General features: G+C 37.1%; 1 protein-coding gene and 1 long non-coding RNA gene across 3 annotated transcripts in view; one reads left to right on the forward strand and one right to left on the reverse strand.

Moving 5' to 3' along the window:
• The window catches only part of LOC140692156 (uncharacterized), a 73,582-nt gene that overhangs the window by 22,065 nt on the left and 35,806 nt on the right, over positions 1–15,711 (forward strand). The gene's annotated exons all lie outside the window — the stretch shown is intronic.
• LOC107035129 (junction-mediating and -regulatory protein-like) overlaps positions 10,789–15,711 on the reverse strand; it is a 71,230-nt gene continuing 66,307 nt past the window's right edge. The window contains exons 5-6 of one of the 2 annotated variants that reach the window (XM_072956931.1): positions 13,519–13,693; positions 10,789–10,981 (exon numbers count right to left, since the gene is read on the reverse strand). The gene's annotated coding sequence lies outside the window, so the exon portion shown is untranslated. Of the gene's footprint in view, positions 10,982–12,328; positions 13,694–15,711 lie in introns of those variants that run through there. The other variant, XM_072956930.1, reaches the window with a different exon arrangement.

Here is a 15,711-nt window from a genome sequence, read left to right on the forward strand (position 1 = left end):
TCAGTTTCATCTTTTGCAAATATTTTCTCCCATTCCATAGGTTGCCAATTTGTTTTGTTTATGGTTTCCTTTGCTGTACAAAAGCTTGTAAGTTTAATCATATCCGGCTTGCTTAGTTTTGCTTTTATTTCTATTGTTTGGCTAGACTGCCCTAGTAGAACATTGTTGAAATATATGTAAGATAATGTTTTGCCTATGATTTCTTCTAGGAAGTTTATTGTGTCTTGTCTTATGTTTTAGTCTTTAATCCATTTCGCATTTATTTTTCTGTATGGTGTAAGGGAGTATTCTAACTTCATTGATTTACATGATGCTCTCCAGTTTCTCCAACACCATTTGCTGAAGAGACTCTGTTTATTCTATTGTAAGTTCTTGACACCTTTGTTGAAGATTAATTGACCAAAATTTTCTGGGTTTATTTCTGGGCTTTCTATCCTGTTCCATTGATCCATATTTCTGTTTTTGTACTAATACTATGCTGTTTAGATTACTGTAGCTTGTAGTATTTTCTGAAATCTGGGAGGGATATTTCCCCAACCTTGTTATTTTTCTTCAGCAATGCCTTGGCAATTTTGTGTCTTTTGTGATTCCATAAAAAATTAAATATGATTTGTTCTATTTCTCTGCAGTATGTCCTAGGTAATTTAATACAGGTTGCATTAAATCTGTAAATTGCCTTGGGCAGGTGCATGGGATATCTTTCCATTTTTTCAGGTTTAGTTTAATCTCCTTAATCAAAGTTTCATTGTTCTTCATGTATAACACTTTCACCTCCTTGATTAAATTTATTATTAGATATTTTATTACTTTGAGTGCTATTTTAAAAGGGAGAGTTTCTTTACATTCTTTTCCTGATGATTCATTATTAGTATAAAGAAATGCAACCGATTCTTGTCCATTAAACTTGTATCTGCTACCTTGCCAATTTCTTTTATTAGTTTTAGTTTTGTGTGAAACTTTCAAATTTTTCTGTATTGAGTATCATGTCATCTGCATATAGTCACAATTTTACCTCTTCCTTTTCCTTTTTGGATCCTTTTTATTTCTTTTTTCTTACCTGATTGCTGTGGCTAGGGCTTCCAAGACTATATTGAATACAAGTGGTGAGAATGACAACCTTGTCCGTTTGAAGATTATACTGTATAGCACAGGGAAATATATACAAGATCTTGTGGAAGCTCACAGCAAAAAGACAATGTGACAATGAATATATGTATGTTCATGTATAACTGAAAAGTTGTGCTCTACACTGGAATGTGACACAACATTGTAAAATGACTATAACTCAATTTTTAAAAGTTAAAAAAAGCTTTTATTATGTTGAGATATTTTCCCTCTATAACCACTTTGGTAATGTGTTTTATCATAAATTAGTGTTGAATTTTATCAAATGATTTTTCTGCACCTATTGAGATGATTGTGTGTGTGTGTGTGTGTGTGTGTGTGTTTTCTCTTGTGATGCATTACATTGATTGATTCATGTATGGTGCAGCATCCTTGTGTTCCTGGGATGAATCCAAATTGATCATGGTGTATGATCTCTTTTAAGTGCTGTTGGACTCTGCTAATATTTTGTTGGGGAGTTTTGCATCTATGATCACCAGTGATATTAGTATGTAATGTTGATTTTTGGTAGTACCTTTGTTTTTGGTATTAGGCTAACGGTGGCTTCATCGAATGAGTTTGGGGGTACTCTCTCTTTTTCAGTCTACTGGAAGTGTTCGAGAAGGACAGTTATGAGTTCTTTGTATGTTTGGTTGAATTCCTCAGTGAAGCCTTCTGGTCCTGGACTTTTGTTTAGAGGTAAGCCTTTATTTCTAATTCAGTTTGATTTCTTCTGATTGGTTTGTTCAACTGGTCAATTTTTCTTCATTCAGTCTTGGTGGACTCTATGTTTCCAGAAACTTGTCCATTTCTTCTAGGTTATCCATTTTGTGACCTAGTAGTTTTTCATAGTATTTTCATATTACATTGTGTATTTTGTGGTATTGTTTGTAATTTCTCCATTTTCCTTTCTTATTTTGTTCATTTCTGCTCTCTCTTTTCTTCTCTTCATGAGCTTGGCCAGAGATGTGCCAATTTTGTTTACTCTTTCAGAAAACCGACTCTTGGTTTGATTGATTTTTTCCATTGTTTTCTAATCTTTAATTCCTCCATGATCTTTCTTATTTTCTTTCTTCTGCTAACTTGCTTTTGTTTGCTCTTGGTTTTTCTAATTCTTTTAGCTAGTAGGTTAGAATGTTTATTTGAGATTGTTCTTTTTTGAGGAAGTCCTGTATTATTATGAGCTTCCCTCCTAGGACTGCTTTTCCTGCAAAGCATAGATTCTCTGTTGTTATGACTAGTAAAACTTTAAATAGATGTTTTCCAAGAGCAGTTATATGTTCACAACAAAACTGAGAGGAAGGTACAGAGATTGCCCATATGCCCTGTCCCCATACTTGCACAGCCTTCCCTATTAGGCCACTTTGGTGGGGGACGTTTCTATCTGTTCCTGTTGATGAACCAATAATGACACATCTTTATCACCTGAAGCTCATGGTTTCTATTATTTCACTCTTGGAGTTCATTCTGTGGATTTGGACAAATGTGTAATGACATACATCCATTATTATAGTATCAAATGGAGTATTTTCACCAGCTTCAAAATCTTCATTGCTTGCCTACTCAGCTCTCCCACCCAAAATCCCTGGCAACCACCAATCTTTTTACTGTCCATATGGTTTTTCCTTTTCTAGGAAGTCACATAGTTGAAATCATACAATATGTACCCTTTTCCAATTGGCTTCTTTCACTTAGTAATAGGCATTCAAAAAAAAAATACAGGCATTCAAATTTCTTCCATGTCTTTTCATACCTTGATGGCTCATTTGTTTTTAGGATAGAATATTATTCTATTGTCCAGCTGTACCACAGTTTATTTACCCATTACCTAATGAAGAACATCTTGGTTGCTTCCAAGATTTGGATATGATGGATAAAGCTGCTCTAAACATCTATATACTGTTTTTTGTGTGGACATAAGTTTTCAACTCCTTCGGGTAAATACCAAGGAGTGCAACTGCTGGATTATATTGTGCCTGAGTGTTTAGCTTTTTAAGAAGATGACAAACTGTCTTCCACAGATTCCCTACCATCTTGCATTCCCATCAGCAGTGAATAAAAAGTGCTATAGATCCACAACCTCACCAGGGTTTGGTGTTGTCAGTGTCCTGAATTTGGGGTGTTCTAATATGTTTGTTTCCATTTGCCTAACGACATATGATGTGGAACATTTTTTGATATGCTTATTTGCCCTCTGTGTATTTTCTTTGGTGAGATGTCTATTAATGACTTTTGGCTACATTTAGTCAGGTATTTTTGTTTCACTGTTGAGATTTAAGTGTTTTGTGTATATTGAAGGTAATAGTCCTTTATCAGATGTGCCTTTTCAAAATATTTTCTCCAAGTAAGTGTCTTCTCTGTCATTCTTTTGGTATTATCATTTCTCTAACAAGTTTTTAAATTCAGTTATACTTTTCAACTTCATGTTTCCCATTCTTATTTTTTTTAGTAAGTTCTCTCTTATTATTTTCTATTAGATGAGACATTTGCATATTATCTTTTAAATTTTTAACAATGATTTTTTGTTCTTATAAGAGTTATAATGTCAATATTATATCTATAATATCTAATATCTGTGCTCAGATATTGAAAAATAGTATTCATTTGATTTGTACTTTTATTCTCCTTTAGAATGGAACAATTTTCAGCATTTCTTTTCTTTCATGATCTTATGATTTTTGAAGAACATATGTCATTAATTTTATAGTAATTTTAAAATATAAAATGTGTCCATTTTATATTTTTCTGATATTGCCTCATGACTAGTTCCATGTCATGTATTCTTAGCAGGAGCACAACAAGCATCAGTGATGCTATGTTCTTCCCAAGGTGTTATTTTAAATGGCACAAGATATCAATTTTTCCATTTATGGGTGATGCTAAGTTCATCACTTCTCTAGGTGGTGTCTATTAGGTTTCTCCCCTATAAAGTTCTTTTATCCTTTGTGACTAACCAGTAACTTGAGATTATGTAAATATTCTGTTCTTCATCAAAATTTTACCCACTGTTTTTAGCATCTATTAATTTGAGATTATGTAAATATTCTGAGATTATGTAAATACTCTTCTTTTTTTAATACTTACTCAATTTCATTTCTAGTGATCAGTTTGTTCTAGTGGTCAATTTCTTCTTGATTCAGTCTTTGTGGACTGTATATTTACAGAAACTTGTCCATTTCTTCAAGGTTATTCATTTATTTTCCATAAAGTTGCTTACAGTATTCTCATATGATATTTTGAATTTCGGCAGTATTGGTTGTAATTTCTCCATTTTCCTTTCATATTTTGATTATTTGTGCTGTCTTTTCTCTTCTTTGTGAGCTAGGCCTGAGGTTTGTCAGTTTTATTTACTCTTTCAAAAAACCATCTCTTAGTTTGATTGACTTTTTCTGTTGTTTTTTTAAATATCTATTTTATTTATTTTCTCCCTGATATTTATTGTTTTCTTCCTTCTGCTGGCTTTAGGTTTTGTTTGCTCTTCTTTTTCTAATTCTTTTAGTTGGTTGATTAGGTTGCTTATTTCAGATTGTTTATCTTTTTTGAGGAAGGCCTTTATTGCAATGAATTTTCTTCTTAGGACTGCTCTTGCTGCATCCCATAGATTTTGTGTGGTTGTGATTTTTGTCATTTGCCTCAAAGTATTTTTTTATTTCTTCTTTGAATTTAACATTGACCCATTGGTTTCTTAGTATCATGTTGTTTAATCATCATGCTGTCAATTTTTTCTGCTATGTTTTGCTGTAGTTGATTTCTAGTTTCATGGCATTGTGTTCAGAAAAAAATTGCTTAAAATAATTACTATCTTCTTAAAGTTGTTGAGTCTTCTTTTGTGCACAAGTGCATGATCCATCCTAGAAAGCGTTCCATGTGCACTGGAAAGAATGTTTATTTTAATTTTGGGGGGTGTAATATTCTGAAAATATCAACCAAGTCTAATTGTTCTATTGTATCATTTAGTTGCTGTTTTGCCTTTATCTTTCTGTCAGGAAAACTTGTCAAGTGATGTGAATGGGGTGTTAAAATCTCCTACTATGATTGTGTTCCCATAGATTTCTCTCTTTATATTTGTTAGTATTCACTTTATGTATTTAGGTTCTCCTATGTTTTGTTCTTATATGTTAACATGTGTACTATCCTCATCTTGCATTTTGCCTTCAATCATTATATAGTGCCCTGCTTATCATTATTTATGGCTTTAATTTTTAAGCTATTTTGTCTGTAATCAGTATTGCTACTCCTACTTTGGTTTTCTTCCATTTGCATGGAATATCATTTTCAATCCTCTCATTCTCACTCTATGTCTCTTCTTCTCCCTAAAGAGTGTCTCTTGTAAACAGCATACTGTATGTTCTTGTTTTATTTTCCAATATACCACTCTGCCTTTTGATTGGAGCATTTAGTCCATTGACATTTACAGTAATCATTGATAGACTTGTATTTATTGCCATTTGGAACTTAGTTTTGCAGTTGATTTGGTATTTCCTCTTTGTTTCTTTTTCTTTTTGTGGTTTGATAATTTTCCTTGTATTATCTCTGTTTTATTTTGTGTGTGTCTCCATTGTTAGTTTTTGTCATATGGTTACTCTGTTTTTTGCATATACTAACCCATTACTATATCTGTTTGTTTTAAACAGATAGTGATATAAGTTAAAACCATCCTGCCAAAAACAAAAACAAAAAGAAAAAGAAAAGAAAAATACTCTTAATTTTCTTGCCCCCTTCTCCCACTCTTCATGATTTAGACGTCTCTCTTACAGTTTCGTGTTTATTCTGTTGTTATTCATTGAAGTTATCATCTTTCCAATTATGCTCTTTTCCCTTTCAGTAGAAACCTGGCCATCCTGACTATAATATGTCTTGGTGTGGTTATGTTTGGTTTCTTCTTGTTTTGGACCCTCTGTGCTTCGTGTACTTGGATATCTGATTGCTTCTTAAGGTTTGGGGAGTTTTCAGTTATTTTTTTCTTTAAATGCCTTTTCAGTCCCTTTTGATCTTTCTTCTCCTTCTGGGACCCCAAGTATGCATACATCAACACACTTTATATTATACCATATGTCACTTATATTGTTTTCATTGTTTTTTTTTCTCTCTCTCTCTCTGCTGTTCTGATTGGGTGATTTTGTTTTCCTGTCTTCTAAGTCACTTATTCATTCCTCTGCATTATCTAGCCCACTAGCTCTCATTTCAATAAATGGGTTTTCCAATTTTATGTGGCTCCTCTTTATAGTGTTAATTTCTTTTTTGACATATTCTCTGTCTCTATGCACAATTAGTTTCATTTCCTTCTGTACTGTGATCAGTCATTTTTTGAAATAATGATGTAGTAGACTATCAAAGTCTGTTTCATTGATTATTCTTTCAGGGAATTTCTCTTGTTCTTTTAATTGGAGGTGATTCTTTGCCTCTTTACCTTGCTTATCTTTCTCTGGCACTATGGATTATAAAGTATCAGTTATGTACTCTGGTCCTGAAAGGTTTTATTTATTCATTTATTTATCTGAAGTGGATGCAGAAATAAAACTATAAAAGAGAAATGTAAAATAAAAAAATTGAAAACAGTGTATAATCAATAACAGAAGAACAAAACAAATAAAAATCAAATAGAAATCAATTTAAAATTAATAAAAATGTCTTAAAGAAAAATTTTAAGTTAATTAATGAATAAAATATTTTTAAAAAGTAAAAATTAAAGAAAATATGGATAAATTTCTCTATACACTATGCCCTTATAATTTTGTTGAGAGTTCTTTCTAACTTACAGGTAGTTGCCAAGTCTTCCTTCCTTCCCTTTAGCCTGTTATTACTTTGGTTGGGGATGTGGCCAGTGTTCTGGTGGCAAGAGCATGCCCTGGCTATTTAGTGGGGCCTCCTTTTTGTTCTGTTGTTGTCACCAACCCTATCCTCACCCTGCTGCTGGAATTCCACTCACTGGTTCTAGAGGCCCACCAGTCATGTCCCTGGATCAGGGATAATGGCCTCACTAGCCCTTGCCCCTGCTCTGTGCCAAATCTCTGCTTCTTATTCATTTGTCTTAGAAGCATGAGTCCACAGAGGCACCTTTGCAGAAAGTTTCCCTCTGCATGGGGCTGCAAACAAATCTCAGTCTCACCTATGAGGTTGCCGAACCCTAGGTATAGCTTCAGGTTTCAACCCCACTTTCATGTGGGAGATGCACACTGGAGAATATGGTTGTTGTCATTAAGCCCTGCCTCTCTTCTCCCAAGGATACACCAGTAATGGTGCCATGGGTCTGCAGAGACAAATGCTACAGTGCCCCTCTCCCTAGGGCACACCTGCAGTGTTGCTTTGTGTGTGTGTGTGTGTATGTGTGTGTGTGTGTGTGTTTTATGAGGGATCCAGGCTTTTCTGATCTGTATATCCTGCTAGTTATGGCACACAGCTCACTGAAGTCCCCCAAGCTTGCCTCTGTACACTTGGCCCATGTCCTTTTCCTGGCTCGGGCAGCCTGTCCTGTCCCAAACCTGCTGGTTAATATCTATGCCTGGGGATTACAAATATCCTTTGTGCCCACTTAACTTAGTTCTGTCATCAAAGTCCATTCCATTCAGATCCAAGCCTTGGAAGTTCCCCCTCCATCCCACTGACCTCTCCTTTGGAGTGAAGGAGACCCAGCAAATGAATGCTATTTCTCTTTCGTCACTCTCTCCCTGCAGGACTGGTTCCCCACTATTTTCCTTTCTCTTCCTTTCTTTTTTTTTCCCTCTTTTCTCCTACTCGATTGGCAATGTATTTTGTCTTTTGAAGAAGGCAATGTTCTGTCAAAGTTCAGCAATTGTTCTGATTGGATGGGTGGGTTCATGGATATCAGTCTTGGTGTATTTGTGGGAGATACACTTGTGTGTATTTGAGCTACAAGTGTCCTTCTACTCCACCATCTTTGCCCTTCTCCTCTGCTTATTTTCTATTTAGAGTAAACCTTTCATTATTTACTTTAGCATAGATTTAGTATTGCTGAATTCTTTTAGTCTTTGCTTGTCTGTGAAATTCTTTCTCTTTCTATTCTAAAGTACAGCCTTACTGCATAAATTATCCTAGGTTGCAGCTTTCTCTCATTCAGAACTTTTAATATATATTGCCACTCCCTTCTGGCCAGCAGTGTTGGTGAAGGGAAACCAACAGATAGCCTTATGGGGTTTTCCTTATAACTAACAATTCATTTTTCTCTTGTTGCCTTTAGTATCATTTCTTTATGTTTAACTTTCACCATCTTAATTTTAATATGTCTTGGTGTAAGTCTATTTGGGTTCTTCTTCTTGAGTACTCTCTGTGCTTCCTGTACTTGTATATTTGATTGCTTCTTTAGGTTTGGGATATTCTCAGTCATGATTTCTTCAAATACCTTTTCAATCTCTTTTGCTTTTTTTTCTCCTTCTGTGACCCCTATTATGCATAGGTTGGAATGTTATATATTATCCCATAGATCCCTTATATTGGTTTCATTGTTCTTTTTTTTTTTTTCTTGCTTTTCTGTCTGCTGTTCTGATTGGGTGACTTCTCTTATCATGTCTTCTTAGTTACTTCTTCATTCTTCTGCATTGTCTAGTCTGCTTTTGATTGCCTATAGTGGCTCTTTTCATAGCCACTGAGTATTATGTTTTTTATTATCTCCCCTTTATAGTTTCAATTTCCTTTTCATAATGTTCTCTCTCTCTATTTATAGTCTCTTTTATTTCTTTCAGTGCTTTCATCACTCCAGTTTTGAAGTCATGATCTAGTAGACTATTCAAATGTATTTCATTGACTGTTCTTTCTGGGGATTTCTATTGTTCTTTTAATTGGGAATCATTCCCCTCCTTCATCATTTTACTTATATCTCTCTGGCACTATGGATTATGAAGTATCAGTTATCTTCTCTGGCCTTCAAGGGATTTCTTTTTTTTGAAGAGGATGTGTTCCTGTGTAGACTGCACACCCCTAATAATTTTGTTGCTAGGTCTGTTTTTAGTATGGATGGTAGCCACGTCTTTCTTCCATGTGTGTTATCTGTTATCCATTTGATTAGGGATGTGGCTGGTGTTGTGGTGACCAGAGCCTTCTCTGGTTTTTAGTGTGGTCTCCTGTTTGTTCTGTGGTTGTCACAGCTCTGTCAGGGACTGGGTCTGTTTCCTTTTTGTTGGGAGTGAGGCTTCCAGACCTGGTTCTGAGCTCTGGTGCATACTAGGTGGAGTTGGATCACTTTAAGTACTTTTTCTTGATTCTGCCCTTGTCCTAGCTTCAGTCACAGGAATGTCAGTATGCTGCTCTGGTTTCCCCAGGTTCTCTACCCTCAGAAATACCAGTGCAATTCCACTGAATTCTGGGTTACACACTTGGTTGGTGATGCACTATCAGGCCAGTGACATCCTCAGCAGCAAACACTGCACCTGCACTTGCCCTGATACACAAACTCTGTTCACCTGTCTTAGATGCCTACACCAGTAGGGCTTCCAGCACTCAGTGACTGCATTCATGCTACCAGATCAGCACCATGCCAAGTGCGAAATGCTGCCCCTTCAATCACCCCACTTTTCAAACTCTGCTCATTTTTCCCAGAGGCCCACAGGTCATGCAACTTGGTCAGAACTTCTCTCGGTGCTGCATCCACTCAGGGTATGTGGGCTCACAGAAAATGGCCACATCAGCACTAACCCTCATTCTGTGCCAGAATTCTAGTCCTTGCCCATTTGTCTTAGAGGTGTGGGTCCACAAAGGCACCTGCATAGCAAAATGGTCCCCTTTGCTTGGTGTTGTAAACAAATTTCAGTCCTGCCTGTGAAGTTGTGGAGCCTCTGGGTATGAATTTGTGTTTCAAATCCACCTCTACCTGGGAGCTGAACACTAAGGGATATGGTGGTTGTGGTGGAGCCCTGCATCTCTTCTCCTAAGAACACACCAGCAATGGTGCCACAAGCCTGTGTAGACAAAGGCTATGGCCCTGCCTCATTGTGCTCCTCCCTGCAGTGCACACCAGCAGTATTGCTTCCTTTTTTTTTAATTTTATGGGGAACTCAGGCTGTTCTGTTCTCTATACCCTCCCAGACATAGTTCATAGCATACTTCAGCCCCCTGAGATTGCTTCTGTGCAGTTGGCCCCAGTCCACCACTTGGCTCTGGCAGCCATTCCCAGCCCACCCCGTGCTGGTTTGTGTCTAAGGCTGAGGTCACAGGGAAATTTAGTGTTCATTTTACTTATTGTTTTGTGGGCCAAGGGCTACTTTGCACAGATAGAAGACTTGGAGTACCCCCTCCCCCCCAGTTTAAGAGTGTGAATCCATCTTTGTCCCTCCCACACTGTGGGATTTTTCCCATGCTATTTTCCTTTTACTTTTTCCTACCTGATTTGTGGTGAATTCTGTCTTTTGAAGAAGGTGATGTTCTGTTAATGTTCAGTAGGTGTTCTGAGTGAATGGGTAGGTCCAGGGGTGTCCCTCTTGGTGTATTTGTGGGAAAGGGTGAGCTCCTAGTGTCTTTCTACTCCACCATCTTGGCTGCTCCTGACTCCTCTTTCTTAAATTTGATACTGAAATTACTAATAATTGCCCAGAATTCTCAATGTTTCCATGATCTATTCAGACAGATATTGTATACCTGTCTGAAAATTAACATGACATTTCTTATTTTCAAAAAAATTGACAGCACATTCTGCAGGGAAGAAGTAAATATAAGTGTAATCCTATGAATTTTCAATAAAAGGATGAACCGATGAAAAGTCTGGTAGCCATGTACAGTGAACATCAGTTATCTTTGTTCTACCTTCCTTGATAATGACATTTTCTGTGGTACTAATTTCTTCTCTTCCCTCTACTGATCAAAACTTCTCCACTTTAAGGCATATAGTGGTGAGCATAGATGCCTTCCACAACTTCTCCACTCTCCACTGTGAATAAAACATAAAACTAAAATGTCTTAGCCAGACATCCAAAGTCCAACATAGTTTTATCTTAGTTCCACTCCCCCACAATTCATTTAATTCTAGGAAATAAAGATGAACATGTCAGTCTAATACTGGAAGACACTGCACTTTTTTTGAATGTTTATTGATGGATATCTAATATCAGTTTTAGATTTTTTTTCCTCTTGGGCTAAATCTAATTCCCCAAAAGTAAATATTTAAGTATTTTCTCTGCTGGGTTTAAGCGTTACAAGTTATTTATTAATTATAGACTATAATCATCCTTATATTATGAGATAATGAAATACAAACACATTTCAAATTGCTTCTCCACTCACTCTTCTCTTTCTTTTAGAGAATAAAAGTTTATCATTGAATTTTAATTCATAATTAAAATATATCTATATATAATTGTTTATATTTATTTATTGAAGTATAGTCAATTTACAATGTTATGTCAATTTCTGGTGTACAGCATAATGCTTCAGTCATACATTAACATACATATATTATTTTTTATATTCTTTTTCACCATAAGTTACTACAAGATATTGAATATAGTTCTCTGTGCTATACAGTATGTAATTGTTGTTTATATTTTATATATATATTAGTATCTGCAAACCTCAAGCTCTCAATTTAGCCTTCCCACTGTCTTCTCCCTCTGGAAACCATAAGTTTGTTTGCTATGTCTGTGAGTCTCTTTTTTTTTAATAGTTTCATCTATTTTTTAAATGCTACATATAAGTGATATCATATGGCATTTTTCTTTCTCTTTCTGACCTCACTTAGAATGATATTTCCCAGGTCCACTCATGTTGCTTTAAATGGCATCATTTTATTATTTTTTTATGGATGTGCATTATTCCAATGTATAAATATACAACTTCCTTATCCAGTCATCTGTCCTCTTGTTAATCTTACTGGGGAAGCCAAATCTTACTGGAGAGACTAATGCTCACTTTCTAGGTCACAAGTGGAATAGTCAATTTGTTTTGGCTTGCTTTGAACTGAAAATTGTTGTGTTAGAGGATTTCATTTCCTATGATGATGCCTTTTTCCACACAGTAATGTTCCCACTGTTTAGTCATACCTTTCCTGAATCTCCCTATATGGACAGAAATGTCAAGCTTCACCATGAGAGACACAAGCTCATAGACTTTATACTTCCAGAATGATTCAAGATTTGGATGTAAGACTCAGGTTAGAATCAGTGCATTAAGTTGTTCAACAAAAAAATTACACAGACTTAGTATATGCCAACCTCAGACACTGGATGCAAGTGGAGTCAGAGTATTCACAAACCAGAAAGCACCACTGAGTTTATGTCCAGAGTTTTTACTTGGGCTTTATAATTTATTAAATCATTGGACACATGATTAATCTCCATCTCCAGCACCATCTCCTCCCATCTTCCCAGAGTCCAGCATGGCCCTAATTTTCAACCCTCTAATTATGTAGTTGGTCATTCTGGGATTAGCCCTCATGCTGAAGTTAACTTGAGGCCCACTACCATGAGTCACCTCATTAACATAATAGACACTCTTCTCACTCAAGAAATTCCAAGAGTTTTGAAGTTCTGTGTCTGGTACCAGAAATAAAGGACAGATATTTTATTTATTATACCACTGGTAATAACTCTAAAAATTTGATATGCATGAGAACTACAAAGGAGATTCTTTAAAATTTTACCCTTTGTAGAACTGAATTGAGGCTCAGAACTTCCTAACTTTCAGGAGCACATAAAGAATGTTACATTGCTGATGAGCATGTAAATTGGTACAATCACCTGAGAAGCAAATATCTGTCAGTATCTACTTTAACCTGAACATACAGATAAACCTATTCCAGCAAATCTGCTTCTAGGTAAATACCTAATAAAAGTGGCCACTGTCAGGAAAAACTGAAACATTTTGAAACACACACTCAACCACACTAAAGATTACTTTTTTTCTGTCTAGCTCACCCTTTGAATATTTCAAATTCAATGTTACTGAGCTATTTTCTAACTCTGTAGGTAGTAGGAAACATACAGTGCTATAAATTATTACTTTTCTGTAGAAATGTTAATGTACTAAATCTTGTGGAATGTAATTGCTGGGTACCATTGCCTCAGTGTGCTGTAGTTTGTCTAGATTTCTTCTTTAAAGGAACCCTTCATCTCCTCTCTAAGTCACCATTTCTAAGAGGGACAACACTTAAATTGGTGTGAAATACAAGACTTATAAAATATGAGAGCACATCTTAATTTGGCCTTCAAGCCTTTTACATTCTGGCCTCAAGCATCATTTCCAAATTCCCCTTTTTATTTCCCTTTCTCAACTCATATCCAAAGACTGTTACTGACACTTCAGCCATCTTGCATGATGTCTTCATCCATTACCCAATTCCTCTCCCAGCATGCATGCTCACACACACAAACATGACCACTTCCACCTGCCTTCCTTTCCTCTTTGAACTTTTTGAGCACAACTGTGAGCCACTCACTTAAATTTCAATTATACATCATCTTACATATTTACCTTAGTGCATACCAATCTCTCCTTTTGCTTGGCAAGTTCTGAAGGCTTATTCTTCCTGTTATTAACTGATTTTTTATCTGGTCCTGGGGTGGCATCTTTTATGCATATGAGTTGAAAGAGAAGCAGTCAACTGAATGGTTGATGAAGAAGTATAAAAATTGCCATGTAGGAAAATCTAGGACAGCAAAAAGAAAGAAATAAACAAAAATAATTGGTCATACAGAGAAACTGTGAAACCAATGATCTTTATGCTTTAAGTCCAGGATTACCTCCCTGCCTTGTTCATTGGAATTCAAACCTAGGAATTTGCCCATGTGGTCCCACACCAGCTCCACTTTCTGCTTCTGCTATTCATTCTTGTGGAATTTTCTGTATGACATCTGCCTTCAGCCTGTCTTTGTCTTCTGGTTTCTGCTTATGTCCCTTCATTCCAGTTCTTAGTGACTTGTCAGATGTCTCTGAGATCACAGCAATGAAGTTCCTTATACTATGTCTGGTGCAGGGTAGGTGCTCAGTGAGGATTTTCCTTCTTCTTAAAGTAGCTCAGATTTGTTATTATGCTTCCCGTGGAAGTGAGCAAAAGGCTTTTATTAAATTAGGACATAAAAGCAACCTGTGTTGTCAAAGATGTTAGCCTGAAGCAAAATTCCAAGTTGGATGCTTGGAGAGTCAGTGGGAGCACCACAGGAACCTCTCCCTCTTGTCTCTCTAGATGGACTCACTTGCTCATTGTCCTTTAGGGGCTTAAGGAGCAAGTCTGAACTCACAGCTCCTTGTTCACATCAGAGGCTGCCATCCAACCACTGTGGCCCTGACTCGACCCTCTCCTCCAGCAGCACCAGCTCAACTCCAGAGTAGAAGCTGAGAGCAGTGTCTGTAGATCAGAGTCCAGAGAGCTAGCTCTTCCTGCATAAAGTGGGGTGCCCCTGCATTGAGCTGTGTTGAATGGCAGCAAGCATCCACTTTTTAGCAGGTAGGGCTTCCCCCTTCCCAACTCTCTCACCCTTAGAGTCTCTTCCCCCTCTCCCCTTTCTCCCCTCCATCCTTCTCTAACACACCATTGAATAGATGATGCTGGCTTGCAGCTGTTAACTTAGTTCTTTTTTATAAACCCAGTAGTTTATTTCAAAGTAGAAATTTTAGGTTTACTGGGAAAAAAATCCCACCACAATTGACACTTATACAGACACTAGACTACTGTACATTTAAAAAGAGAAAAAATCAAGAAGGGCCAATGTGGTGGATTAGAATGACACTCTTAGCTCACCCTCCCCACAAATGCACCAAGACTGACACCCACTGACCCACTTATCCAATCAGGAAGTCTGCTGAACTTTGACAGAACCTTACTTTCATCAAAAGACAAAACACGTCATTAATCTGGTAGGAGAAAAGGAAAATAAAAGGAAGAAAAAGGGAAATAGTGCAGTTCAGTCCCATGGGGAGGGAGCAGCTCATTTGCTGGGTCTCTCCCACTCCAATGAAGAGGTCAGCTGGATGGAAGGGGAACCTCTGAGGCTTGAAATCATATAGAATAGCCCTTGACTGACAGAACAAAGTTAAATGGGCAAAAAGTGTCCTCATGTTCCACAGGCTTAGACACCAACCAGCAAGTGTGGGATGAAACAGACTGCCTGAGCCTGATGGAGGACTCGGGCCAACTGTACAGAGGTAACCTCAGGAGATTTCAATGTGCTGTGTGCCATCGCTGGAAAGGTATACAGAGCAGAACAACATAAGCCCCCTATAAAATATTAAAAAAAAAGGAAAGCAACACTGCTGGCGTGCCCTGGGGGGGAGGGGTGCCATAGTTTTTGTCTTTGAATACTTGTGGCATCATTTCTGGTGCCTTTTCTGGAGAAGAGAGGTGGGACTCAACCACAACCACCATATACTCTAATGTGCACCCAGGTGGAGGCAGGGTTGAAATCTCAGTCCCTACTTAGGGGCTCTGAAACCTCATAGGTGGGACTCAGATTTGTTTACAGCCCCAGGCAAATAGGAAAGTTCTGCTTCAGTACCTCTGTGAAGTCATGTTTCTAAGACAAACAAGAAGGGTTCTGGCACAGAGCAGGGGTGATGCCTGGTATGGCCATTTTATCCAAGTTCACCTAAAGAGCATGGAACTGAAGTGAAGTTAGGAGGGGCACTGAAAGGCAGAGAGACCCAACCACCTAACATGCACAAGTGCAC

Source organism: Vicugna pacos, unplaced genomic scaffold, assembly GCF_048564905.1.
Source record: "Vicugna pacos unplaced genomic scaffold, VicPac4 SAC-SAT, whole genome shotgun sequence".
NCBI lineage: Eukaryota > Metazoa > Chordata > Mammalia > Artiodactyla > Camelidae > Vicugna > Vicugna pacos.